This window comes from Lutra lutra, chromosome X (assembly GCF_902655055.1).
Source record: "Lutra lutra chromosome X, mLutLut1.2, whole genome shotgun sequence".
Lineage (NCBI taxonomy): Eukaryota > Metazoa > Chordata > Mammalia > Carnivora > Mustelidae > Lutra > Lutra lutra.
In genome coordinates this window covers 3,643,305-3,669,280 of record NC_062296.1, presented here as the reverse complement: position 1 = coordinate 3,669,280, position 25,976 = coordinate 3,643,305, and the positions used below count along the sequence as shown (strand labels likewise).

The following is a 25,976-nucleotide window of genomic DNA, read 5'->3' as shown; positions in this document are numbered from 1 at the left end:
ACTGTGACAATAAACACAGTCCTAAACTCCATCTCATCTACTCTCGATGGAACATTAATTTGTGTTCTAATTAGATTTTATTCCACATAGTATTCTTCTGCATGTTTTACAAAATCATATTATAACCTTTCACTTAGATGTACTCTTCTTTTAAATTTAGAAAAAATTTTTAAATTAATGAAGATGGAAACTATTTTGAATATAAAATAAGTCCAAAAGTTGCTAAACCTACAATTAGGTAATTGTGAGGACAATTAGCTACCAGCTGTTCATTCTAAAGTAGCAAGTTTGCCTGTGTCACTAATTATTTATACATAAAATTTTGCACTTTTGCATTTTGGCCATTAATTAAATCATGCAGTTAAATTACGCATGATAATTGGGCATGAAAGAACAAAATGCAAATTGAGAAAACTTAGTAAAAGTAGACCCTATGATGAATATATTTTCTAGCCACATAGGAAGATCAATTTATTGAGTAGTCATCTGAAGGGCCTTCTAATGGAACTAACTTTGCAGTTTAGATGAGAGATTTGCTGAGAACTCTTTCACCCTACAGCATATACCCTGGCTTCCCCAGGAATTCCTGGACGTTCCAGGACAGATTTGGGGTTCTCTGGATACTCATCTGTTTCTTTCTGGCTGCTGAAAACTCTCCCTTTATGCTTCAAATTAGAGCCATCTCTGGGAAATGACCTGTCACCCTATTTCCTGATCTAGCTATAGGTGCCAAGCACTGTTCCAGGCACTGGAGCTACAGCAGTGCACAAAACAAAGTCCCTGTCTTCATGGAACTGACCTTCTAGAGGGAGGAGGCAGAAAAAATACATGAATAAATGCATGCGGTTTTAGATGATGATTGAATAGAGAGAATGGAATAGACTGAGAAATGAGGCCTACTTTAGTGTTTGTTGGGAAAGACCTCTTTGAGGAAGTGATATTTGATCAGAGAGCAAAAGGAAGGGAGGTAGTGGGTCTTGCAGATTTGAGGGAGGAGTTTTCTAAATGTAAAAAGCAAAGGGTAAAGCTCCCAGAATGAAAACACATTTGATTCAGTGACCAACAAGGATATCTTGTGGTCAGAGCAGAGAGGGTAGAGGGGAGTGGGATGAGTCCAGAGGGCAGCATGGAGCAGATCATGGAGGGTCTTGTAGGTTACAATAGGAACTTACTTCGGATTTTACTTTGAAATTACTGGAAGGTCAAGGGAGAGTTTTGAACTAAACAAATGAATCACCAAATTGAGAAGTTTTTATGGGACCAGACACTTGACCCCACCTAGCTACAAGGGAGGTTTGGTTCCACAGTTCTGGTGACAGGGAAGTAACATGTTTAACATGTCTTATCCTCTGGATTAGTTATCAATTGCTTACTGTGACATTACAAATTACTCTAAAACTTAATGGCTTAGCACAAATTTATTATCTCATAGTTTCCATGGGTCAGGTGTTCAGGCATGGCTTAAATGCATTCTCTTCTATAGACTCCCTAATAAGGCTATTTCAGTCAAGGTATTGGCTGGGGCTATGGTCTAATCAGAAGGCTCAGCTGAGGAAGGATCCTCTTTCAAGATCACTCACATGGTAGGTGGCAAAATTCCATGCCTTGCAGAATGTTGGAGTGAAGCCCGAGTTCTGAATGACCTATTGACTGGAGGCATCTCTTGGTTCCTCATCCTGTGTACTCTCCATAGAGCATCTCACAACATGGCAGCAAATGAGAGGCAAGAATTAGTTTCTAGTGAGAAAGAAAAAAATAAGGACAGAAAATAAAGAGACAGAGAGAGAGAGAGAGATTGAGAGAAAGAGCTAGCAAGATGAAATTCACAAGTCAGTCTTCTCCAGTGTAATCATGGAACTGTCATTCCTACAACTTTTGCCATATTCTGTTAGATAGAAGGAAGTTTCTAGGCCCAGCCTGTGCTCAAAAGGGAGAAGATTACACAAAATCACGAATACCAGGGGATGGGGATCACTGAAATTCTTGTCAGTAGTTGTCTGCCATTTCCTCTATCTGCAGAAGGCTCTGATTTGCCTATAGCATCTGCAGTTATGGTTCAGACCAAGGGCAAACCCAGGCCCAGCTTGTGCTTGGGAGCTAAGGACCCGAGATAAGCGTGGTCTGGAGCAAGTCAAAGGAGAAGATAATGTGTTCAAAAGATCTACAATGTCCAGGAAGTTAGTAGTCAGAGAAAAGGAGGCATATACCACTGGAGCAGATGACTGAATTAATTGCCTTCTTCTGGGCACATTCTCATCATAAGTCCATGCAAAGCCCTACTTACATTTTAATTTATCTATTTCATGTATTCATACATCCATTCATTCATTCCTTTATAAATAACAGATTTATCATAATATTTGCCCACCCATTTAAAGCACATAATTCAATGGTTTTAATATATCCACAGAGGTGCTTAACAGTCACTAAAATCTAAGTTTAGAACATTTTCATTACCCAAAAAAGAAATCCCTGACCTATTATCAGTCAAGTATTTTCTCCCGCTACCCCTAGTACCTATCAGTTATTAATTTACTTTCTTTCTCTGTGGCTTGCCTCTTCTAGATATTCATATAAATGAAATCATACAATATTTGTTCTTTTGTGTCTGGCTTATTTCACTTAGCATAATGCTTTCAAAGTTTATCCATATGGTAGCATAAATCAGTAGTTCATTTTTATGGCTAAACAATATTACATCATATAGATATACCATATTTTGTTTATCTATTCATGAGTTGATGGGCATTTAGATTGTTTCCATCTTTATATCTATTATGAATAATGTTGCTATGAACATGTGTACAAGTTAAAATTTTACACATTTACATACATAAATATATACATACAAATATATATATACAAAACCAAAATTGCTGGGCCATTGTGCATACTTTATTTAACTGAGTATTGCTGGACTGTTCTCCAAATGGCTGGCCTTTACTATGTTCCCACAGCAAGGCATGAAGATTCTTATAATACCTCAGTTCTGTCAACACTTAGTAATCTATAGCTTTCCAATATTTTCCAGGCCAACGGATGTAGGGTGATATCACATAGATGTTTTAATTTGCATTAATTAATGAGCTGGAACATTTTATACAGTTGCTTTTTGGGTTTCCTCTTTTATAAATATTTTGTTCCTTTAACCTTTTCCCATTTTCTATTAGGCTTCCTATCTTTTTGGTGATGCATTTAAAATATTAGTTTTTGTTGGCATTAGATATTACAATTTTTTTCTCCCCTCTTACCATCTGTCTTTAATTTTATCCATGGTGTCTTTCACTAAACAGAAATCTTTAATTGGAATTTAATCAAATTTATTAATTTTCACCTCACATTTTTGGGTTCAGAAAAAAAACAAAAATTTTCTTATTTAAGGAGTTTTTCCCTACTCCAAGATGAAAAATAGTTTTGAAATTTCCTTTACAATGTTATTTTCTTCCTTTCATAATTATTCTTGAAATCATTGGGAGTATACCTTCATATAGGTTGTTAGATGGGAAACTAGTTTGATTTTTTTCTCCCATAATGAGACCATTCTCCCAACATCATCCACCAAATAACCTATCCTTTCCTGTAATCTGTGGCACCACTTTTATCATAGCCTATGATCTCATATATACCTGGGTCTCCTTCTGAACTCTCATTCAATAAGTATACATATTTTGCTCAATATTTTGTTCCATAGTCTGCTTAACGTTAATAGTATTTCTAACATGACTTGAACTTGACTGTGTGCATTCACCTTGGTCATTTTCCTCATGCTAGGAAAGTAGTAACTCTCCTCAAAACCAAACCAAACTAAACCAGATCAAAACAAAACAAAACCAAGCTTGAAAAACAAATCTGAGCAGGGGCTCGCCTACTGGATTTTGTACAGGGAGCACTTTTGTTGATAATTAGCTACGCTGTGAAGGACATTGACTTCAGTGTTCCATGAGCACCAAGGGCTACTTGCAAGTTGAAGGCTAAGTTCAGTTTCCAACAGTCTTCTCACTTTTCTTCATTCTAGAGGGTTTGTGGCAATTCCTTGCCCCATGGGACAGCCAGAATCTTGTGCCATAAACTGTTATAAATCAAGAGCTTTGATGCACTTGTAACAAATCCAGTGGGAAACAGATTTTCTCAGATAGCTTAATTAAATGATGCTTCTTGTTAATTTACCCTAGTATCCTGTTAGCTGTCCACGGAGATTTCTATTATCCACCATCAGTAGTGAGAATGAGGTAGGACTTACTCAAAAGACATGTGATGGGAATATATAATTACCTTCAAGTTGTATGCAAATACAGTATCAGCATTTTTTCATATTATAATTATTTCTTTGTATCCTTTAGTTAGCTACTGACTAGTTAGTTATTATGACTAGTTATCAACTGACTTTTACAGTAATTTCATGTCACATTTAAAATAATCATAAAGCTGTATACATATTTTGCTCAAATATTTGATTTCCAGCCATGAAGCCCACACTTGCTTTGAGCTAACTGTGGCACATGACTGTCTGCAACCACGGTACAACAAGCTGTTTGTGGCCAAGCAGATCAGTTCATTACCTTTGCGTGGTTTCTCATAATTGTCAGTTTCCTCTCCTTTCTCTCCTTCCTCCCACTTTTATTTCTGCCATACATACTAGTTCTCGCTCCTAGACTCTCATTTTCTCACTTCTGATTTTTTTAAAGATTTATTTATTTATTTATTTGACAGAGAGAGATCACAAGTAGGCAGAGAAACAGGCAGAGAGAGAGGAGGAAGCAGGTTCCCTGCTGAGCAGAGAGCCCGATGCGATGCGGGGCTCGATCCCAGGACTTAGAGATCATGACCTGAGCTGAAGGCTTAACCCACTGAGCCACCCAGGTGCCCCTCTCACTTCTGATTTTTAATTGATATATGTTATGGTCTAAAATTTACTCTTTAAGTAGAACACAATTCAGTGGTTTTTCAGTGTATTCACAAGATTGTGTGAACATCACCTTTATGTAATTCCAGAACATTTCATCACCCCCCAAAAGAAACTCTGTCCCCTTTGGTAGGCACTGCTCCCATTCTCCCTCCCCTCAGTTCCTGGAACCACTAATCTGCTTTCTGTCTTTATGGATTTGCTTATTATGGACATTTCATTACAAATGGAATCTTTTTTATTATGATTAAACACGTGTAACATAAAAGTTTCTATCTTAAGCATTTTATTTTTATTTTTTTAAGATTTTATTTATTTATTTGAGAGAGAACATGCACACATTCACCCGCTTGGGGCAGGGAAAAAAGAGAAAAGGAGCAGGGGGAAGGGCAGGAGCAGACTTCCTGTTGAGCAGGGAGCCTGTCATGAGACTCAATCCTGGGACTCCAGGATCATGATCTGAGCCAACGGCAGACCCTTAAATGACTAAGCCACCCAGGTGCCCTATCTTAACCATTTTAAAATATACAGTTGAATAGTATTAAGTATATTCACACTGTTGTGCAACCAATCTCCAGAACTCTTTTCATCTTGCAAAACTGAAATTCTGTCCCCATAAATGACAACTTTCCATTTCCTCGGTCTTAGAACTCCTTGCAACTGGTCCACTATTCTAGTCTACATTTTGTCTCTATGAATCTGACAACTCTAGGTACTCATCTAGGTGAAATCATACAGTATATGTTTTTTTGTGACCAGCTTATTTCTCTTAAAATAATGTTTTCAAGCTTCACCCATGCTGTATCATCAGTCAGTACACCACTCTTTTTTTTTCTTTTGAGATACTATTTTTATTTTATTTTATTTTTATTGTATTGTGTTAGTCATCATACAGTACATCGTTAGTCTTTGATGTAGTGTTCCAAGATACATTGTTTGCATATAACACCCAGTGCTCCATGCAGCACATGCTTTCCTTAGTACCCATCACCAGGCTCACCCATCCCCCTACCCCCCTCCCATCTGAAACCCTCAGTTTGTTTTCTGGAGTCCACAGTCTCTCATGGTTTGTCTCCCCCTCTGACTTCCCTCCCTTCACTTTACCTTTCCTTCTCCTAATGTCCTCCATGCTATTCCTTAAGTTCCATGTATGAGTGAAACCATATGATAATTGACTCTCTCTGCTTGACTTAGTTCACTCAGCATAATCTCCTCCAGTCCCGTCCATGTTGATGCAAAAGTTGGGTATTCATCCTTTCTGATGGCTGAGTCGTATCCCATTGTGTATATGGACCACATCTTCTTTATCCATTGGTCTGTTGAAGAACATCTTGGCTCCTTCCACATTTTGGCAATTGATTCCACTCATTTTTATGGCTGAATAACATTTCACTGTATGGATAGACCCTATTTTGTTTATCTAGTAATCAGCTGCTTGATATTTGGGTTATTTCCACTTTTTAGCTATTATGAATAATGTTGTATGGGCATGCCTGTGCAAGTTTTGGTGTGAGCATATATTTTCAATTCTTCTGTCATGCACCTAGTAGTGAAATTCCTGGGTCCTATGGTAACTCTATGTTTACCCTTTGATGGGATGCCAGACTGGTTTCTAATGTACTACTTTGCATTCTCACCAGCAGTGTATGAGGGTTCCAATTTCTTCACACCCTCAACACTCCTTCTTATTCTCTGTCATTTTGATAGCCATCCTAGTGGGTTGTAGCAAGAATTCCCAATCCACTGCCCACCATCATATTGTCTGATCTGAGCCAGGGCAGCAGGAGCCAGGTGAGAGGGGAACTAGAGTTGTTCCTAGGGTATACTGACAAGAAGTCCAGTGATTGGTTGAGTGGATTGATCTTTTTTTTAAACAAGAACTATTCATTTTCCATTTTTTTAACAAAAATTCATTCTGAACCCGTGGTTTTGAGCTGATTAAAAAAATAGATGACTAGACTGTTTGAATAAACAATGTATGGTGGGGTAGGCAGAGCCAGCCCACTCTGAGTTTGAATCCCAGTTCTGTCTCCCTGGACAAGTTATTTCATTTTCCTGGGTCTGTTTCTCTCTTCTGTAAAATGAGGTACAATAACAAATAGATGAAGTGTATGTAAGAGAATCTACTTACTTCCAGTGCAGAAGAGGTATACAGTAAATCTTCCATTTATTTGTTCTTTGATTCTTACCAACCTTTTTATTAAAATCAATTTTTACTAAAATTTCCTTTGATTTCAGCCCTCAGGTATTCCTTGAGGTATGCTGGTTTTTCAAGACAGATAACACAGAGAAAGTGGAGAATACTCAGGTGGCTTTTCTGGGGGAGAAGAGCATTTGGTTGATTTTTTTAACGGAGAGATATTAAAGCCCTACACACTTCAGTATGTTTGAAGCTTCCCAGTCTGAATCAAGCTGTGTACTTTAAGCTGTTATGGTTGTCATGGTAAGTGGTGTTTGCTTTCCATAGCAACTGAAGCTACAAATAATTATACAAATGCTGAAAAGAGTGGCCAGAGAACAAAAAAAAAATGTCTTGCTCACAGTCTTTAGGTGAAGATGTTTTCTCTTATAAAAGGATTTTAAGGTTCTGTGCAGCGGGGGCCAAGGGCGGGCGGCCCAAAATGTACCACAGTGGTATATTGATTATTTTGAATTGAAGCTACTTGGGAAGCAACCCGTGCACAGACACTCAAGACCTCCTCTGTCCCCCTGAAGGCAGGAACCAAATCTCCTATATGAAAAATATCCTCCCTATACTAAGAAGTAAAAAGACATCCTTATGTCTAGACATAGGGACTTTTTATGGAGGCAAAATACATGAGGGCATGATATAGTGGGAGTAGCCATGCCTTCTCATCGACTTATCTCTAGCTCTGAATCTGAACCTGAATTCTGGACAATCCTTCCCAAAGGATTCAGTAGTCTTCAGTGTCCTCAATTAGCAAATTAGGGCTTTGGGCCAAATCATCAATAAGAACCCACTTGACTATGGCAGCATCACTAAGGCAGAACCCCTAGGAAGTTCTATACTTCCACCCCACTCCCATCCTTGTAAGATACACTCAGGGGTTCACTCACAGTCTGTAGGTTGGAAGGCATATGTAATTTAAATGTTCCAAACTTACTCTTGTTAAGAGTACAGGAAGAATCCATGGGCATTTAGGCCCCCTGGGAACATATGTTAACCATTGGTCTTTCTTTTTAGTTAGTGATCTCCCAGAAAAAAAAATTATCTTTTTTTCTGGGTTTCAATGCCAGAACATGTCTCTTCCATAGTTTGTCACATTAAAATATTTAGTAAAAACTATAGCAAAGTTCTCACTGTTGTGCGGCAAGAAGAGACAAGCAGCTATTATGATTGAGAGGGTATTAGAGGTGATGAGAATGGGACAGGGTTTTCCTTAACAGCTGGAAGTGCTTGTGGCACAGTGCAGACAGTACTCCCACCAGGCGAATAATGTGACATGAACTTTTTTAAAGGCCACGCTGGCTGCTGGGTGGAGACCAATTTGGAGGGGACAGAGTGATAGTAGGAAGGACTCCAGTCAGGGGTGCAAGCCAGAGCTGATGGGGATATGGACTAAAAGCGTGGATCCTTGCAGAATCCACTGATTGCTTTTTTTTTTAAATTCAAGATGGAATGAAAGAGCACTCCTTAAATTCCTTTCATGTATTTATCATTGGATTTTTTCATAAGTAAAACAAATCATACTTCACTATATTAGTATTACAGCAGGAAAAATGAGGGACTTTTAATGGAAACTCAACTCACACATTGATTCCTGTATTCCAGATGTACTAGAAATACTACCACATTTTCACAAAATGGCATCTGAATGACCTGGAGATGAACAAGGTTATGAGTGCTCTGCTCTTATAAGCCAGGAGTGAAGTTGATTTTGTGAAAGTGTGTTGTCTTTTCCCTCAAGAGATATAAAAATGGGATACTTATTTTCTTTGGGGGTGAAGCAAACAACTGGCAGTTTGATACCCATACAGAGATAAAATGTTACAGCACTTGTTTTTTTGTTTTATTTTGTTTTTGTCTTCCAGGGAATTCTTTTGGAGATTTCCACGGAATTTGGGGGCTTGCCGTGGAGGATCCTCATGGCTGGCTTTTCTTTGCAGAGGAATGCCTAGTTTTTGATGTTGGCATGTCCCCTGTGAGAAAGACCAGAGGTAAAGTGGTACCTCCAAGCAAGACCAGAAGAATGTCAGGTGGAAGTTCCCCAAATCTTGCATGCTGTGTTCAGAGGGGATGGACGTCTGGAAACCTTGCCTGTCTTTAGTGAGTATTTTATTGTGCTTTCTGATGGTAATTACAGCTCCACTGACCAGGGTCTCCTTCTTCCTGGACTCTATGCCAGGCACTTTGCATGCATCATCCCATCGAATCCTCCCTACCCTACTATTTATTATTGGGTCCATTGGTGAGAGGATACTGTGGCTTCAGAGAAGTTAATGACATTCTCTAAGACTGGCCAGGATTTATACTTAAGCCCAAACTCTTCCGGTTATTCTGATGCTGCTAATATCTCTGCTTTTGGGGGCGAGGCATGGTTTATTTCTGAGGAAGCTTGGTTGGTCATTACCAGGATTAACACTTCTAATAATCCCTCTCTTTTGAATATTGTCTTTGACAACTCAGGAATAATTGTATAATTAAAGTTAATTAATGCAGATGATATGCTCTACAAATGACAAACATTACATACCTACATGCTATCCTTCCCTCTTTGCATGTCATTTGGCACTAAAAAAATTGATTTGTTTTAGGATAAGAAGAACATGAGAGTTGTGGATAATGGCACCTGGCTTTCCTCCCCTCACGCAACACTGTGCTTCAGGATTTAGGGAAGCGTTATGTAAAAGCATGCCTCACTAAAGAACTTTTTGCTCTATCATTTCCTGGTTATTTCAGATGTCATGCCATGCTGAAGCTTTTAAACTTATTAATTAGAGTTTGTGGTGCCTGAAGACTGTGCCACAGCTACAAATTCGAATGGTGTATTTAAAATGCACTTTGGGAAGAATCATGCTGTTTTAAAATGAGTCCTTCCTGAAACTGAGTTTAGGAGCTTCTTTCTAAACTCTGTAAGAGTTTAGGATTTCAACTTGTTTTTAATGGAAGCATAGTTGACATGCAATGTGATAATAGTTTTGGGAAGACTAGAATTTTAAGTTTAATTTTAGAATGAGGAAAAGAATATATTCACAGACATCCCCTCTTTGCCTCATGGTGATGCACACCCGAGCTTTATTGTGATATGATTGACAAATTAAAAAAATACATATTTGAGGTGTACAACATGCTGTTTTGATGTATTTTTACATCATAAGTATATATATATTTTGAGCAATGATTCAGTGGTCCAGTTTTGATACCAGAAAGACTGTGCTGTAGATAGAAAGTTCTGGAACCCTTTCTGTGGCACGTCCGTGTTTGAGGGACAAGGGTTGTCACTATTATGAATAAAATTTAATATTAATGATGTTGTTAATTTAATATTTACTTTGTTCATCCCGTACTGTATGCTGGGTGAGAAGCAAAGGTGTTTTTCCATCTTTCAACTCATTGGAGGTCTTTTCAACTTGTCTTTTTAACAAAATTGGCCAGCTTGAGAAAATAACATGTCTTGTTAAATCTAGACCTCAGTGAGGATTACTCAAGTCTGGAGTGAGTGGCTGAGCGAAGTGGTGGATTGTCTTCTTTCAGTCTTTAGAAACAGCCCTGAGAAGTCCAATCATGTAGTGCGGGGCAACCCCACAACGCTCTAGTGGATGTCTCTGCAGGAAAGGCAAGGAGGGCAGATTGGGAAGGGGAAAGAAAACTGTCTCAAGTTTGGGATCGTCATGCTTAATAAGATGACAAGTCAAGGGGAACAGCTACAGTTGCCCTCCCCCACTTTGTCCTCTGGGCCTCCAGCACCACTGAGGCTGCCGTCCAAGAGCAGCACTGGCCTGGCAGGACTCGATCCTCAACTTGCTGCTCAACTGCGGATGAATTTTGGTTGCCCTCAGGCTGCAAGGACACTTTTTTTTTTTTAGATTTTTTTTTAATTTATTTATTTGACAGAGAGAGATCACAAGTAGGCAGAGAGGCAGGCAGAGAGAGAGGAAAGGAAGCAGGCTTCCTGCTGAGCAGTGAGCCCGATGCGGGACTCGATCCCAGGACTCTGGGATCATGACCTGAGCCGAAGGCAGCGGCTTAACCCACTGAGCCACCCAGGCGCCCCTGCAAGGACACTTTTAATTAGGAGGAGATCTGAACCTCTTTAGCTCCACTGTGGAACCCCGCTTGGACCCAAAAGACCCCCATTTCTCGGCTCCACCACCCTCAGCAGGTGCAGCTCTGTAGTGCCGTGTGGCGGAGCGGAACCTTGGGGCTCGAAAGCCAGGAGCTAACCGGAAGGGGCGTCCCGCACCCTAGTTCCGGAGGCGGTCTCTGTGACCCCAATAGCTTGGGTGAAGGCGGAAATGGCCCTTGCCTCCTGTTCAGTACCGTGGGAGTGCCACTGGTTTGGGGGTTCCATTGTCTGAGGAATCGGAGACAGCGCTCCATTGGCCAAGGAGGAGCTTCCAGGCCCTCAGACCGTCCCCAGGACCCCGGGCACCCCGCTTGCAGAGGAAGCCTCCTAGAGGCCATCAGACCAGCGCAGGCAGGTGAGAGCTCCTGGGAAGTGACAAGTCTTGGGTGGCACGCTGCCTTTTGCCACGGCCAGGGGCTCAGAGACACGTCTTCTGGAGCACCCCAGCGGGGGTGACTTGGTTGGGAGGACTGTGAGGGTGTGTCCGTGGAAGGCCAGCATTTAGAGGCCTCCATAGAGATGGCATCGTGGGTCGTACTGCAGGAAGAACCCTTTCACTCTTCTTTGGAAATTTCTAGAAAGTTCCCAGAGAAAACAGTTTTGCAAGGAAACTGAGTGAGTAGCAAAGCCAGAGGCTCTCCTAGGCACATTAGCACAGTTGAGGCGGGATGGAAAGCAGATTTACCTGCTGTTTACTAGGCTCAACAGCTGGTGCACTGTGAAACCGCAGACTTTCTAAGTTTGAAGGCCATGTTGCAAGCCTGAATTTTCAAAGGATCCACTTGAGGTTTCGTTTGGTTCTGTTTTTAAAAGATACGGCGTTTGCATTAGAACCGGTATCTAAGCCCATCCAGACTGAGAGCAGAGAACTTCCCGCTATTCCAGAAAATCCTTTGCTAACATAAAAGCTGAAGCCTGTGCATGAATCTGTAAACCTGTGGTATACATAAATACAACCTGGATAAATATAAACAAATGCTCCTGCAGCATGAAGTAAATAGGAACCCCCCAAAGTAAACGAAGTAAACAAAAACAAATTAAGTGAACAACTCAGTTTGTGGAGAAGCTTTTATGGTTAATAGAACAACTTATGTTAAAGTAGTCTAATTGTGTTTAAATTGATTTTCTGAAACTGTTCATTCTTTGAAAAATATAGCCAAATTGAGTGTGAGAGAGAAGGAACTCTGGCAATTTTAAATAATTTTTCTATCAATAAAAGAAAGAATAGCACATTCTGCACAGGATTGGGCATGGGGGCAGCGGCAGCTTTTAACTCTCTCATGAGTTCAAGAAATGGAGGTTTTATTTAATAATCAACCAGATGAACTTGATAGAGAAATTAAATGAATTATTTTAGCAGGGGTCCCGAATTTTACTTTCTTACTGACGAGGACGTACTACCTTCATTTTATAAAGTGAAACTTCACATGTCGGTACTGGCATAGTTTATGCCTCTGAAACTAGCAGCAAGATCAATGCCTCACAAACTAGGGAAGCGCAGTTAAAGTGCACGAAACGACTCTGAGGTTGTGAGCAAAGTAGGAACTAGTTGTATGAAGAAGAAATTTGAAAGCAAGTGTCATTTTTGTTATACTGATTAAAGGAATTTTGCATTATTATTTTTAGCGTATTCTTTAAAAAAAGAAGAAATAAGAGGATCAACTGTTCTATAGTGACTAACCCCTCAAAGAAGTGTGTTTTTTCCTTTTCTAATTTAAAATGGCAGATGAGGAGCCCCAGAGTTTAATTGCTTGATACTGGGTAAACAGAGTGAGCAAATGGGCCAGTGAATCATCCAGGAGCTCCGGCTTGGTCAGCTGGGATTATTACATATGTAAGTGGATTAAAATGAAGATAGCCCTTTATCTGTGGAGCGCAGCAGCCAGAGGTGTGCTCCTCTGTGACAGGGGACCTTGGATGATGGGTGAGGCCACTGGGGGTCATTGTATGATGACCCAGGGAGGAACACTCGAATTTTCTCATGTTGGAGGGTTATTTCACTACAGAATAATTCTTTTTTCAGTCCTTGCCTTGTAAATGTAGTTATTTGTCTCAAGAAAATACATTTTAAACAATTCTGAGAAAGGTTTTCATGTATGGTATATTTCCATAGATAAAGTAGTACAGTATTAAATTTCTTCTTCTTCTTCTTAATGGAATGAACTCCCACTTGAATCATTACAATTTGAGATTACTTTTTGAGATTATTTTATTATTTTTTTGAGATTAGTCACTTGACTCTGAATATTAGGGCAGGAGAATCTCAGGCTGAAAGTCCATCCCAGGCAATGACAAGACTTCTTAGCAGGGTCCTTATCTTGCCCAAAGCTGCAGCTGTACAAGGGAGAAAATGTCACTTCTGGAGGAATCATAAATTCCTCTTGTTTTATAAAATCAAGCAATTCTTCAGTCGAATAAATAGCCAGTTTAGTTTAATCACTTCCAGAGACATTCGCCGTGATCACATTCAGAAACAAATATGGCAAACTGAAGTGCTTGCTCTAAGAAATAGTCCAGTTGTGTCGGAAGTACATAGCGTTGTTCTGCTTATTTCTCTGTGTGTTCTAAGAAAAGTGAGCATACAGGTGTGACTACACCAAGGCATCGAAAGAGGATTTTTTCCATTAAACTCCGGGGAATCACTGGAAAGCATTCACTTATGATTTTGAATCTTTTTTAATTTTTTATTATTATTATTATTATTAAAAAGATTTTATTTATTTGACAGGCAGAAATCACAAGTAGGCAGAGAGAGAGAGAGAGAGAGAGGTGGAAGCAGACTCCCTGCTGAACAGAGAGCCCCATGTGGGGCTGGATCCTAGGACCCTGGGATCATGACCTTAGCGGAAGGCAGAGGCTTTAACCCATTGAGCCACCCAGGTGCCCCAACTTATGATTTTGAATGTACATGGGCCGAAATGGCCAGGTTGGAAAGATGTTTAGGCTTAGTGATGAGAAGCCCTGGGTACCTCCCTCCCCCCAAATCAGTAAGTCACTGCACAGAGAAATCTCTGCCTCTGAACATGTCTGAGCATGGCATGGCATTTGTAGGGAGAGGAGGGAACCAGGCCCTTCTTCTAACTGCCAGGGGCAGGTGTAGGTTCTGTGTCCACCTCCCCTCCTACCCAGGACCATTGTGTGCAACTTTGTTTGCAGATCAATTCACAGGTACCCAGATTCTTTAGTGATTAGAGTGAATTGAAAAAAAAAATCGTCCTACTCCTCTTAAATTAACGGAAAGCTGTTTAGGTTAATGTAGTAATTACGGTTGTGGGGAAAGCAGTTGGTTTGTGGTGGTAAAACAAAAAATTGTAATGAAAGTATAGCGTAATTCTTCTCGTTTTAGCTCCAATTCAAAAGTCATTCAACACATTTACATTGTGACAGGCACCCTTGGAGCTGGAGCTGGATGGAAGGCCAGTGGAGTAAGACACAGGTACTGCTTTCAGCAAGCCCAACAGTCTAGGGGGTAATTTTGTCACTAAGTGCTTGCACTAAGCTTGAATATGTGACAGCATCCTTGGGATAGCAGAGAAAGGAGTGACTGACTTTCTCTGGCAGGGGGTGGACAGTTGGGTCTTGGCACATCTCCCTCAAAGAGGAAGATTTAGATGGGACTTTGAAGGATGAGATCCATATCCTTAGAAGGAGAAGCAGAGGGAAGGGCATAGATGAACAAAACGAAAGAGGATGGAAGAAGCATGGTATTTTCCAAAGCAAGAGGTGACCAAGTGAGGGTACCTAGTCCTGAGGCCATCGGAGGAGGGTTGGGGAGCCACAGTCAGGTGGGTGGGTTGGTTTGAGGAATTGTTTTTCATTTCTTGGACAATAGGGAGCCATGGCAGGGTTTTAACAAAGAGCATGATTCCAGATACTGTGGGGACGACGTGATTGGGCAGAGGACAGAGGCATGGGCAGTAAAATAATTTAAATGAAGTGGAACAAAAGAGATAGAATTTTATTGAGTATATTGCAAGGGAGCAGTGGACAGGATAGCAAGGAGAGACTCTTTGCCGGGAAGCAGTGATGAAGGGCTATAATAAACAGGGGAAAGTGAGGAGGTAAGAGAATGTATGGTATTTTCCTTTTTTGGTATCTGTGCGCAGTGGTTGATAACTCACTGGTCAGTTCAGGCTTATGGCTGTTTTGAGGTGGTCACCGAGTGGGCCTGTTGGCATTTAGCACGGTGCTCACTATGGGCCTTTCGATCTTACTCACGTTTTCATTGCTCAAGCCTGCTGCCTAAAAGTGGCCTTTACAGATATCACATCTGATTCAGACATAAACTATTGGGACTTGCTATGATGGATTGGATTTGGGTGACAGGTTAGGCAGAGGGAGCTGTTAAGAATGACTCTACAGTTTCCTGCCCTTTTTTTTTTAAGATTTTATTTATTTATTTGAGAAAGAGAGAGAGGGGGAGAGTGGGGAGAGAGAGAGAGAAAGAGCGAGCACACAAGCAGGTGGAAGGGGAGAGGGAGAAGCAGGTTCCCCACTGAGCAGGGAGTCCAATGTGGGACTCGATCCCAGGACCCCAGGATCATGACCTGAGCCAAAGGCAGACATTTAACTGACTGATCTACACAGGTACCCATACAGTTTTCTGTCTTGTCTAACTAGTTCCATTTGCTGAGGTGGGGAGCACCAATTCAGGAAGAGTTTGGGCAAGTTTAGAACCTGAGTGTGAAGTACTGGTGGGACATCTAGGAAGTATCCAGAGTCAGAGCTCAATGGAACAGTCTGGGCTGGAAATAGAGACCTAGAGTCATGGAGGTTTCCCTTCAGCAGAGGCTTCTGTAGACTATTGGCACCTCTTTATGGCTCTGGCATAGGGAAACTGAGCCATGGCTACCCACCCCAGCCATAAAAATCTGTTCTGTTCCCTGTCACACCCCTGTAACTTATGTTGCATCTGAATATTCAAGCTCTGAACTCAAGAGAGCTGAGCAGACAGCCCAATGAAGGGCTCGATCTCAGGACCCTGGAACCATGACCTGAGCCCAAGGCAGAGGCCCAACCCACTGAACCACCCAGGCACCCTCTCAGGTTTTTTAATAGAGCACATAAACTGCCTTTGAGGTAGGCCTCCCAATTCACAGTCTGCAAAGAAATTTTACCTTTTTCCTTTGTCCTTTACCAAGAGTATAAGACCTCTGTAAGGCTTTTCCCAAACACTACATAAACATTAAATCGACTTACAAATGCTGTTGATGAGGAATAGAATGTTGTTCTTGTTATTTGATATGTATTTATGGAGTATGTGTCCTGACTTGAGTTTAGCTAATGGCCCACTAGGGAAGGGTGCTGTGGAGGTTGATGAATTTTTCTTCTGATTCTGTTTCTAACAATTAAGCACACTGTTTAAGTAACAGGTTGTTCTTTGATTATAGAGTGTTCATGACCACTAATAAATGTACCCCATATTTAAATATACAAGTTGCCCCTCTGGGAGGGCAGGGAGCTAAGGGCAGTCAGCCTTTCATATGCTAATACCTGAGATCAAGGCACACTAGATATTATTCAATCAAGCTAATATTTAGCTTTGGAAATTAAGGCATAAATTCATGAATTTGATTAGTGTTCTTCTCTCTGCATTGATAGTTAACCGTAATATATGTATGCACACAATGTTCCAAGATTTTTCCTTTTATTTGTTGACGATGTATGTTGTACTTGCTGCAGTATTTGTTGAATTCATTAAAGCTGTTATTTTTCAGATGAAAGCCATCCTAGAGTTGTACTCCCAGTGTGTCTTCATGCTGTTTGCCTCCTTGTTTAAGTGAACTTTGACATTCAAGGTTAAAGTGAACTTTATCATTTGGGGCACCCACCAAATACCTGGGTGTGCAGTGCATCTTACACTTTTCATGGAACTTGCCCTCCTTTATGGTATCTGATTTTCCTGAGAGGACCTTATGGGGTGGCGAGGTCCAGGGTTAGCACCATTTCATGGGTGCTCAGAGAGGCCAGATGACCTGCCTAAGGTCACCTGGCAAGAGCAGAACTGGGACTAGGTCCCAGGCATTCTGGCTTCAAGGATATTGTTGATTTCCACTAGTTTCGCAACTTCCCTAGTTAAGGCATTGGATTAATAATTTCTGAAGTGTAAATTTGTAAGTCAGCTCTTTCCTCATAGGAAGCAATAAGTATCTCCCTTAGCATAGGTGAAGAGTTTTGGAAGATTCACTCCTCGGGGTGTGTCAGACCCATTTGAAACATTCGTGAGTGCTCTGCAGCTCTGCAGACGGACTTCAGCATGAGCTCCATTTGCTGATCTTCTCAAGAAACCTAGGTGTGAGATGTGCTTTATGGTGTGGACCACATGGTGCTTGCAAATGAAAAAGCTTTAAAGTAACAGGCAGGACTTTGGGCAATTGAAAGGTCTGCACTAAAGGATTGTACTTGGAGGTGAAGTTCTCAAACAAAGTCAATCAACATGAAAAATCTGGAAGCTCTCAGTGAAAACTGTTTCATCTTTCTTCACATTCCACGAGAAACAAGTTAGAACCTTTGGTGTGACATTCCAACTTCTGTAATCACAGAAAGCATTTGAATGTCTTGAGCAGAGATGCCATCGTGGCTGGCAGGGAGGGCATTTGCAGAGCCTCACTTTAATGTGGTTGTGTCAACCACCAGCATTAAGAAAAGGAATTGGGTGGGAATGGGGACTGGGAGTGGAGTGGGCAGGAGGGCATGTGGCTTGGGCAAAGCCAGGAGTCAGCAACAATTAGGGTGGTCTTTTAAGTGAGGAGGTCCATAGTCTTTCATTCAGGAAATGGAAGGTTTCTTTGGCCCCTCTTCTAATTTGAGGACTGTGTGGCTATTAAATTCTGTCACTTTTTTTTACCAAGTTGGTAGATATATTTTTGATCATTCTGTGATATTGACACAGAATTCATATATTGATCTTAAGTTATTTTTTAAAAAATTATTCCGCAGTTTCAGGGAGACAGCTTCCTTGTTTTTTTGGATAAAGCAGCCTAGGATGTATGGGAGAGTAGAATAAATTGAGGAGAACTGGAGATTGGGGTGGGAAATTATTCTAAGTTCAGGAGATTAAAATAAATGAGGAGAAGCCACCTAACTTCTGAACGGCTTGTTCCTTACTTGATAAATAGGGATCAGTTAGACTTGCCTTGGGAACAAACTGTATTTACAGAGTTCTCACAGCTACATAAAAAAAGATTGGAAAGAAATCATCTGAAATGGCAATATTTGCCCCTGGGTGGTAGAATTGTTTGCACTGTTTCTCTGATCTGTTTTGTAAATTTAACGTTCTTAAAAATTAGAAAACTAAAATAAATTTCTTTTTAAAATGGAAATGTCAAAAGAAACAAGGCTGGCTCTTTCTCAGCATTCTAGTGGGAAATGATTATAGTGCTCTACAAAGCTATTGAAGGGGCTACATAGTGACGGAAGGTTTTTTGATTTCTTTCGGAAGGATCATAAGGGAAGGAAGGGCTTTGCTGGTGCTTCCAGATCCCATTGCTCCTTTCTGATGTGAAGGTGGCCCCGGGACCTTTGTCTTGAGTGGTGAACACCCAGCATGCAGCCAGGAGCCCTAGGAGTGGGCACTCCCTTACAGAGCACCTTTTGGGTTGGGGCTAACAATTGTCCTGCCTCTTATTCGGTAAACTGTCAGGCTTGTGGGCTGCCAGCTGCCTTAGCTTTACCAAAAGGAGGCGGTTCTCCTTCATTCTTTTACTGTGTATTGTCAGCTGAATAAAGCAGCCTCTTGGACAAAAGCTCTCCATGAGGATTACACTGCCAGGTTGGAGAAAGGCCCTTTCAGTGCTATACAGCTTCACGTAGGGGCTGTGTTCAGCTGACCACCTTTATGCAAATCCCTTTTCTTTGTTGAAAGGCTTCCCCTGAGACAAAGGCCAGTTAAGCCTTTCTGGGCAGATAGGCTTTGTGCAGGGCTGGGAGAGAGATCGCCCAGGTTAGGTGCTCCTGGGAAGAAAAGCCGATTGAAATGTTTTTGTAAATGCCATTGCTAAAAAATTGAACGCTGGCAAAAACTTCTTGCAATTAAGATATTATCAACAAAGAACTAATCACTCCTCAAATGGAACAGATTAAAATGGCATAGAGTTTGGGAGTGCTGTAATTATCGACCTTTGACATTATGCAAAATATATTACATCTGTATCTCTTGTTTCCAGTTCTCTTCATATCCTTCCTGATTTTGGCCTTCCTTGCTTTTGTCTGGAGTGGAGAAGCACTGCTTACTCCCTCCATCCTAATTGAATATTTCCAGGGTTTTATCTTCTCTTCAAATAACTCCCTGGGCACTCCGACGATTAAATTTCAAATATTCTCTGTGTACGTGTATTGTAGAATTGTAGACTCTCCCAAGATGGAGGAGATCTACAAGTCACCCGTCCAAATATCTCTTACGTCTGTGTGGACAAAGTGATCATTCATGTCAAGTAAAGATAGGTTTTCTGGCATTTTCTTTGACGTCTGAGCATGCAAGAGAACCTAAAATGGGTGAATTGTCTCTCCAAACTCTTCCATAACCCAGTTTCCCTTTAGTAAAAAGCATCTCTGGCCTTATGACTTTCAACCACTCCAGTGCACGTTGCCCACAGGCCCATTATGATTGATAGTACCACATCTGCCTCTTACCTTACCCTTTATCCCTTCTTCTATCAGTCTGCCTCCTTTAGAGCATGTCTGAAATCCACCCTCTCTTGCAACTTTCCTCTCTTCTTTTTGTAACAACTACCTTCTAAACTCAAGCCTTTCCTTAGCCCATCTGTTTGTGTTCCCTGCATCATCTCTCTTAGAGCTGGTTTGATCTTAGTAGTCACTTTCTCAGAAATTTGCAGTAGTGTCCAGCTATCTTACAAATCAAATAAAAATGTTAATGTCTTCAGGTAGAAAACCCAGCCTGTCTGACCACGTTGATTTTCCTGTTTGATACTTGGGTTCTTCAACATTCCCACTACTTAATTTCTAGAGAATTCCTTTGACAATTATGTAGCTCTTCTTTGAAATAATAATTATTTCTCTGTAGTTCTTTTAGTTTTAATGGCTGATGCAGAAGCAGTAAAACTAGCTGGCATAGCGCCTTCCCCATAGTAGATAACTCTCTGGGACCCGAACAACTGAGCAAATAAATGGAAGCACTGGAAATCACTGTAGACACCCTGATCTGCCCAGAAACCAGAAATGTAGGACTCAGATTCCTGAAAACAGAATTCTTGCTTCCTTGCTAGCTTCCTATAATAGTCAAGAAGTATGAGCCTTACTAAATATGGACAAAAGTGGCCTAAAATATTCCAATATAATCTGTAATACTTTCAGGTTCTTGACTCATCTTCAGTATTTCTGTGACTTTATGTATGTTAATCTTCTGTTTAGGAAGTTCTGCTATGAACAGTTTCAGTATCATTTTCTTTGGTTTGTTTCACCAATTGGCTCTTAAAATTTTAAACTGAACTGAAGAGTGAGAAACCGTACCCATCAGATTCTTAATTAAATGATTCACTAAGACCTCTTTCAATGGTTCCCTTAAAATATACCTTTATGTAAGGAGAGGGCTCCAAATATGAAGTCATCTTCCCTACATATTTTTCTATATATCCTCAGTCATTCTTTCCTGAACCCTAGTGTCTCTGGTGAGAAGAGCAAGCTCTTGTCACAGTCCTCACCCAACTAAATATTTTTTATTCCTCACGGTTTTATGGGTTACGTTCAGACAATCATGAGTTGTTGAGAGAAACTAACCCTGTTTCCCCACAGAGGGGAGAGACTGGCCACACATGACTTTGATACAGTGCCAACAAGGGCAAGTGCCATCAGGGGTCTCAGAGAGAGGATCAGAAAAGCACTCCTGGAAAAAGCGCTCTGGGGAATGTGTCTTTGAAGGATAGATGTGTTTTCAATCAGTGAAGACATGGGAAGGGCATTCCAGGCCAGGAGACTGTCATTGAATAAAGGGTGATGGGAGGTAATGAAGAGTGTGTGTTTGGGTAATAGCAAGTAATTCCTGGCATTCAGAAGATGTGAGCAGTGGTGTGGCTTATGATCCATTCAGTGCATGCTTCTTGTGCTTCCATTCTGTGCCAGGTGCTATGGAGAGGGAGGAATGAGATCGGATTCTGGCCTTGTGCTCATAGTCCAGTGGACACAGGGGACCAGCAAAGGCTGGAATAGTGATCAGGCACTCTAGAAAGTGGCAAGTGCCCCGAGACAGTGGTAGACAGTGAACTCCTTGGAACTCATGGAGGAAGAATATGAGGAGAGCATTCTATACAATTCTGAAAAAAACTTGAGAGAAATGATATCTTTTTGGATCCAAACTCATATATCCAGTTCCTTCAGGCCTCATAAAGGCTGTGGGGGTATGTTTGCCAAACATCAGAAACAGATTTCTATTTTGGGACCATGCTCTTTGGTTGTGCAGAATTGGTACCACTCAGATGGTATAAGGATCATGTGTCCCTTAGAGAAGGAGGACATACTCCCTCTCTAACATGAAGCAAGCCCATAGCACCTGTTAGGAGAAATTCATGAACATCAGCACTTCTCTATCTAGGATTACACATAAACATTTTTCTTAATTGTACATAAAGAAGAGTTTGTATAGAGGCATATATTAATGTCATTTTTAGGGGTCATATCACAGTCACTGGATAAGAGAGCATGAGAAAGCTCAGTCCCTTTGGTGAAACAGGATTGAAGGGGGCTGGAGTTAGGAGGAGACTAAGGAAATTTGTCTTCATGAAGAAGCTAGAAGGAGTTTAAGAACCTTCTTGAGTGAGGGGCAATCTTACTTTCTTCACCCCAAAGCATTACTATAAGAATCACAGCACTGTATGGAAAAGTCAGTTTTAACCGAAAGTCTTGGTAGTTGAAAAGGATTATCATCTTTATTTTAAGTGTGCAGTTACATGATGATCGACTTCTCTTGTGTTGCTAGAGGGCTATTTTTGATCTAGAAACATTTTTTTTCTTTGAAGGTCATCTGGGTAGACTATCTACTGTCCAGAGACAACATTCATTAATTTCTTCATCTCTTATTCTTGGGTAACAAGACAGTTTTTATCTTTTAGACTTTTATATTTCCCTAAACATTTATAATCTGATGCAAGTGAGAGTCTTATATGCTTTGAAACTGATCAGCGAGTCATAAGTGTGGGGAAAATCTAAGTAATGGGTTCCATTTTAAATAATAGTAAACACCAGAATTAATAAAAAATTCATACAATCAAGGCATGCTCAGTCAGGCTTGAAGCACAGGTCAAGATGCAGCATCAAGTAATCACAGTCAGCTCTTTTTTTGTTTTCGTATGGAACACTTCACAGATCTGCATGTCATTCTTGTGCAGAGGCCATGCTAATCTCTGTAATTGTTCCAGGTTTAGTGTATGTGGTGCTGAAGCAAGCCCTATAATCGATTCTTTTTTTTTTAAGATTTTATTTATTTATTTGACAGACGGAGATCACAAGTAGGCAGAGAGGCAGGCAGAGGGAGAGGAGGAAGCAGGCTCCCTGCTGAGCAGAGAGCCCGATGCGGGGCTTGATCCCAGGACCCTGGGATCATGACCTGAGCCGAAGGCAGAGGCTTAACCCACTGAGCCACCCAGACGCCCCTCTATAATCGATTCTTAACACCCGTGAATTGAATGCATGTGAAATTGTATAGCACAAATAAAAATATCTGTTTATAGATGTCCTTGATTTTCACCAGCTACAGATTTGAATTCAAATAATATTTTATTTTAAGAGATTATGGGGGGGCACCTGGGTGGCTCAGTGGGTTAAGCTTCTGCCTTCCGCTCAGGTCGTGGTCTCAGCATCCTGGGATCAGGCCCCACATTGGTCTCCTTGCTCAACAGGGAGCCTGCATGTCCCTCTCGCACTCCCCCTGCTTCTGCTCTCTCAAGCTCTCTTTGTGTCAAATATGAAGTTAGATCTTTAAAAAAAAGAAAAAATATATATTCTACTTGGTCATTCTAAATGTAGCATTCTACCCATATCCTGAGAGAATTGTAAAGTGAAGTGAAGAAAAGAAAAGATGTTTTTGTTTTAAGAAATTGTGGATTTTGGATTGAGGGGTATGTGTGTATGTGTATGTGTGCCTGCATGCAAGGATGCTTATACACATGCACACAGGCAAACTCAGAGAACAAATGCAAACAGAACTGAATTTGAATGTTGATTATTTGCATTTAATTTTATATTTATATAGGCGTGTATATAATCATATTCTCTTATGAATGAAAACTCAACCTACATATTTCCCTTGAACTATAATGTATAAAATAGAATGTAACATACATTTATTGCAATAAGTGTAATTTGGTATTTAAGTGTTCTGGGAACTTTGATACTTTTGTACTGAAAAAGTGAACAGATATAAAAAATCTGTTTATAAATCTTAAGATGGAACCCTTATACTCATTCTCAACCATTACTTTCAGAAGGGACATTTTCCTAGAAATGCACCTGGTCAGTTCCACAAATATATTTTCAAAGATTGCATGGAACTTATATGTCTCTCAGGCCAAATTGTTCATTTTATAAAAATATCTCAATAGAAACACAAATTTGTCCTTGTGTAACCTTGACATTCCATACCAGGAGTATTTCTTTAATATAGAAATTCCACTGTGATGGTTATACCTGGTGAATGGATTTTACCACGTTTCTGGCTTCAGAGTTATTTAGATGTTAAGTGTTAAGGGTATATTAATTTGGCTCATACTATGCAGGAAGGAGAACATTTTCTTACATAGATAATTCTGAGTGAGACACATTTGTGTCTCATGTGATCATTGTAATTGTTTTTCATTTAGAAGAAAGTCTTTTCTGTTTTCCTTTTTTTAAAATTCCAGGTTTCCTGAAATATATTTAACATATAAAAATTATGGAATGCTTCATGAAGTTGGGCGTCACCCACGCACAGGGATCATGCCAGTCCTTACTGTATCATTCCAAATTTACTGTATGTGCTACCCAAGCGAGCACTGCTTTCAGTTGTTCTTTAAAAGAAAGGTTAGGTGTGAGCCCTTTATCCCTAGAACTGTGCCCCATGTATCTGGGCAGGCTTTGTTGGGGACTTTTTGTGGACCATCCTGGACTGAAACCAATGAACCAGTTAAAAATGACCTCTGTACTTACCACATTCATTTTCCCCTGGACCCTTCCTAATCTTTCAGGGAATCCTAGACTGGGGTCTGCATCCCAAAGTTCATGAAATATTTATTGTTAGGTTTACAAAGCTTCCTTTCTGTCATTTGTAAGCTAAAATACTTCTTGTCATTGAATGTGCCTGTGGACGGAAGGTAAAGCAAACCAAGGACTCAGTAAAGTCATCTTGGAGAGTCCCAGTGCTCCTAAAACTTGTGAAAAGCCCTGAGATGTCTGTCCTGTAGTAAAAAAAAAAAAATCTACATCACTATATTTAACTGAGCATTTTCCAAGTGTACCCAACCAAGAACACTCCATTTTAATATTTGCTTCACATCTACTAATATCCCTTGGTGTTGTGTTCTGTGGAAGCAATAACATTTGGGAAGGTCTGCGTTACTTTTATGAGGCCATTTTATGCATGTAAGCAATGGCATCTGAGCCTGGCATTCTCAGACTCCCCAGGAATAAGATTCACCAGCCATCTCTGAGCAAGAAGATTAGCAGCGGTTAATCACAACTTCAAACTTCCTAGGATAACTGGCCATGAATGTTTGCATTGATTTAGGTTCCAGCAGGTTTGAAGGTAGCAAAAACTCCTGTGGTATCTCCAGTAGGTTCAGAAACTGGCTTTCTAGGCTTAGCACTTTCTCTGCTGCAGAGACGATGGAAAACAATGGTCAGCCCCCAAAATGAAGAATGAGACTCATTGGCATAGTCCCCTCTGCTCTTAGATGCTATTGTACTGGGATGACATTCCACAGAGATCTCTCTCCCTCTCCCTATGTATTGAGTGGCTTTGAGAGGATGGACCTCGGTGAGCATGTCCATGTCCTTGGAGGGGAAGTGTGGGTACCAGCATCACACCTGTGATTACAAAGATTCTCTTCCCTTTGAAAGAAAGCTCAGAGGATGTGTTGCTCCAGAGACAAGTTAAATAAAAGAGTTTCAGAATCCATTATTTGATTTTTTTTTCTTTCCGAAAAATCATCTGTTGAGCCATTAAGGTCACAGACTAAATTCAATTCCATGTTTCTGAGAACCCATCTTTTCCACTGTAGAAAACTGAGTTTGCATATGGTTTAACAAATTAAATTTTCTTTAAAGAAACAGTAAAAAGTAACCTACCCATTCTGCAAAAAAATTTGAAATCCTTGGTATCAAGTTTCAGTGGGTTTTCTTTTCAATGAATATGATTGAAATCCCATTTAATATGTGATTTTAAAAAGTCAGTTTATGTAGCATATAAGGTAGAATCTAATGTGGTAAGTTTAATAGCAAGTGTTTATTTTATGAGCCAGTAAAGACTCAATTAAAAATCTTGAAAGTTCAACATAAGCCTCTTACTTAGGTATGGTATATTTTGTCATTTTTATAAAATTTTTGAATTACTGGAGTAACTAGCGTAATCTTTAGTTTCTTAAGTTTTAATATGTGCGATGAAGGTTTTCCTCTGCATAAGTAAAAGTAGAAGAGTAAAGTGTTTCACAGATCTATAGAACCCAAGTCAAAGGTTGAGTTATTACTCAACTTTTGTGAGGAGCAAAGGAGTAACTCTGTAGGAAGACTACAAACCTTAGATATTTTAGTGAAGGAGGTGTAGTGAAATAATTGAGAGGGAC

General features: G+C 40.3%; 1 protein-coding gene, 1 non-coding gene and 1 pseudogene across 4 annotated transcripts in view; 1 reads left to right on the top strand and 2 right to left on the bottom strand.

The window, feature by feature from the left end:
- The window catches only part of PASD1 (PAS domain containing repressor 1), a 118,532-nt gene that overhangs the window by 5,700 nt on the left and 86,856 nt on the right, over nucleotides 1-25,976 (top strand). For 2 of the 3 annotated variants that reach the window (XM_047716696.1, XM_047716693.1), the window contains exons 3-4: nucleotides 7,142-7,346; nucleotides 8,957-9,191. The gene's annotated coding sequence lies outside the window, so the exon portion shown is untranslated. Of the gene's footprint in view, nucleotides 1-7,141; nucleotides 7,347-8,956; nucleotides 9,192-14,598; nucleotides 14,648-25,976 lie in introns of all 3 variants that reach the window. The other variant, XM_047716694.1, reaches the window with a different exon arrangement.
- LOC125092528 (uncharacterized) lies at nucleotides 22,506-22,606 on the bottom strand (annotated as a pseudogene).
- On the bottom strand, nucleotides 24,086-24,192 carry LOC125092523 (U6 spliceosomal RNA). The gene has a single exon (XR_007124983.1). It is a non-coding gene; the product is annotated as a U6 spliceosomal RNA (small nuclear RNA).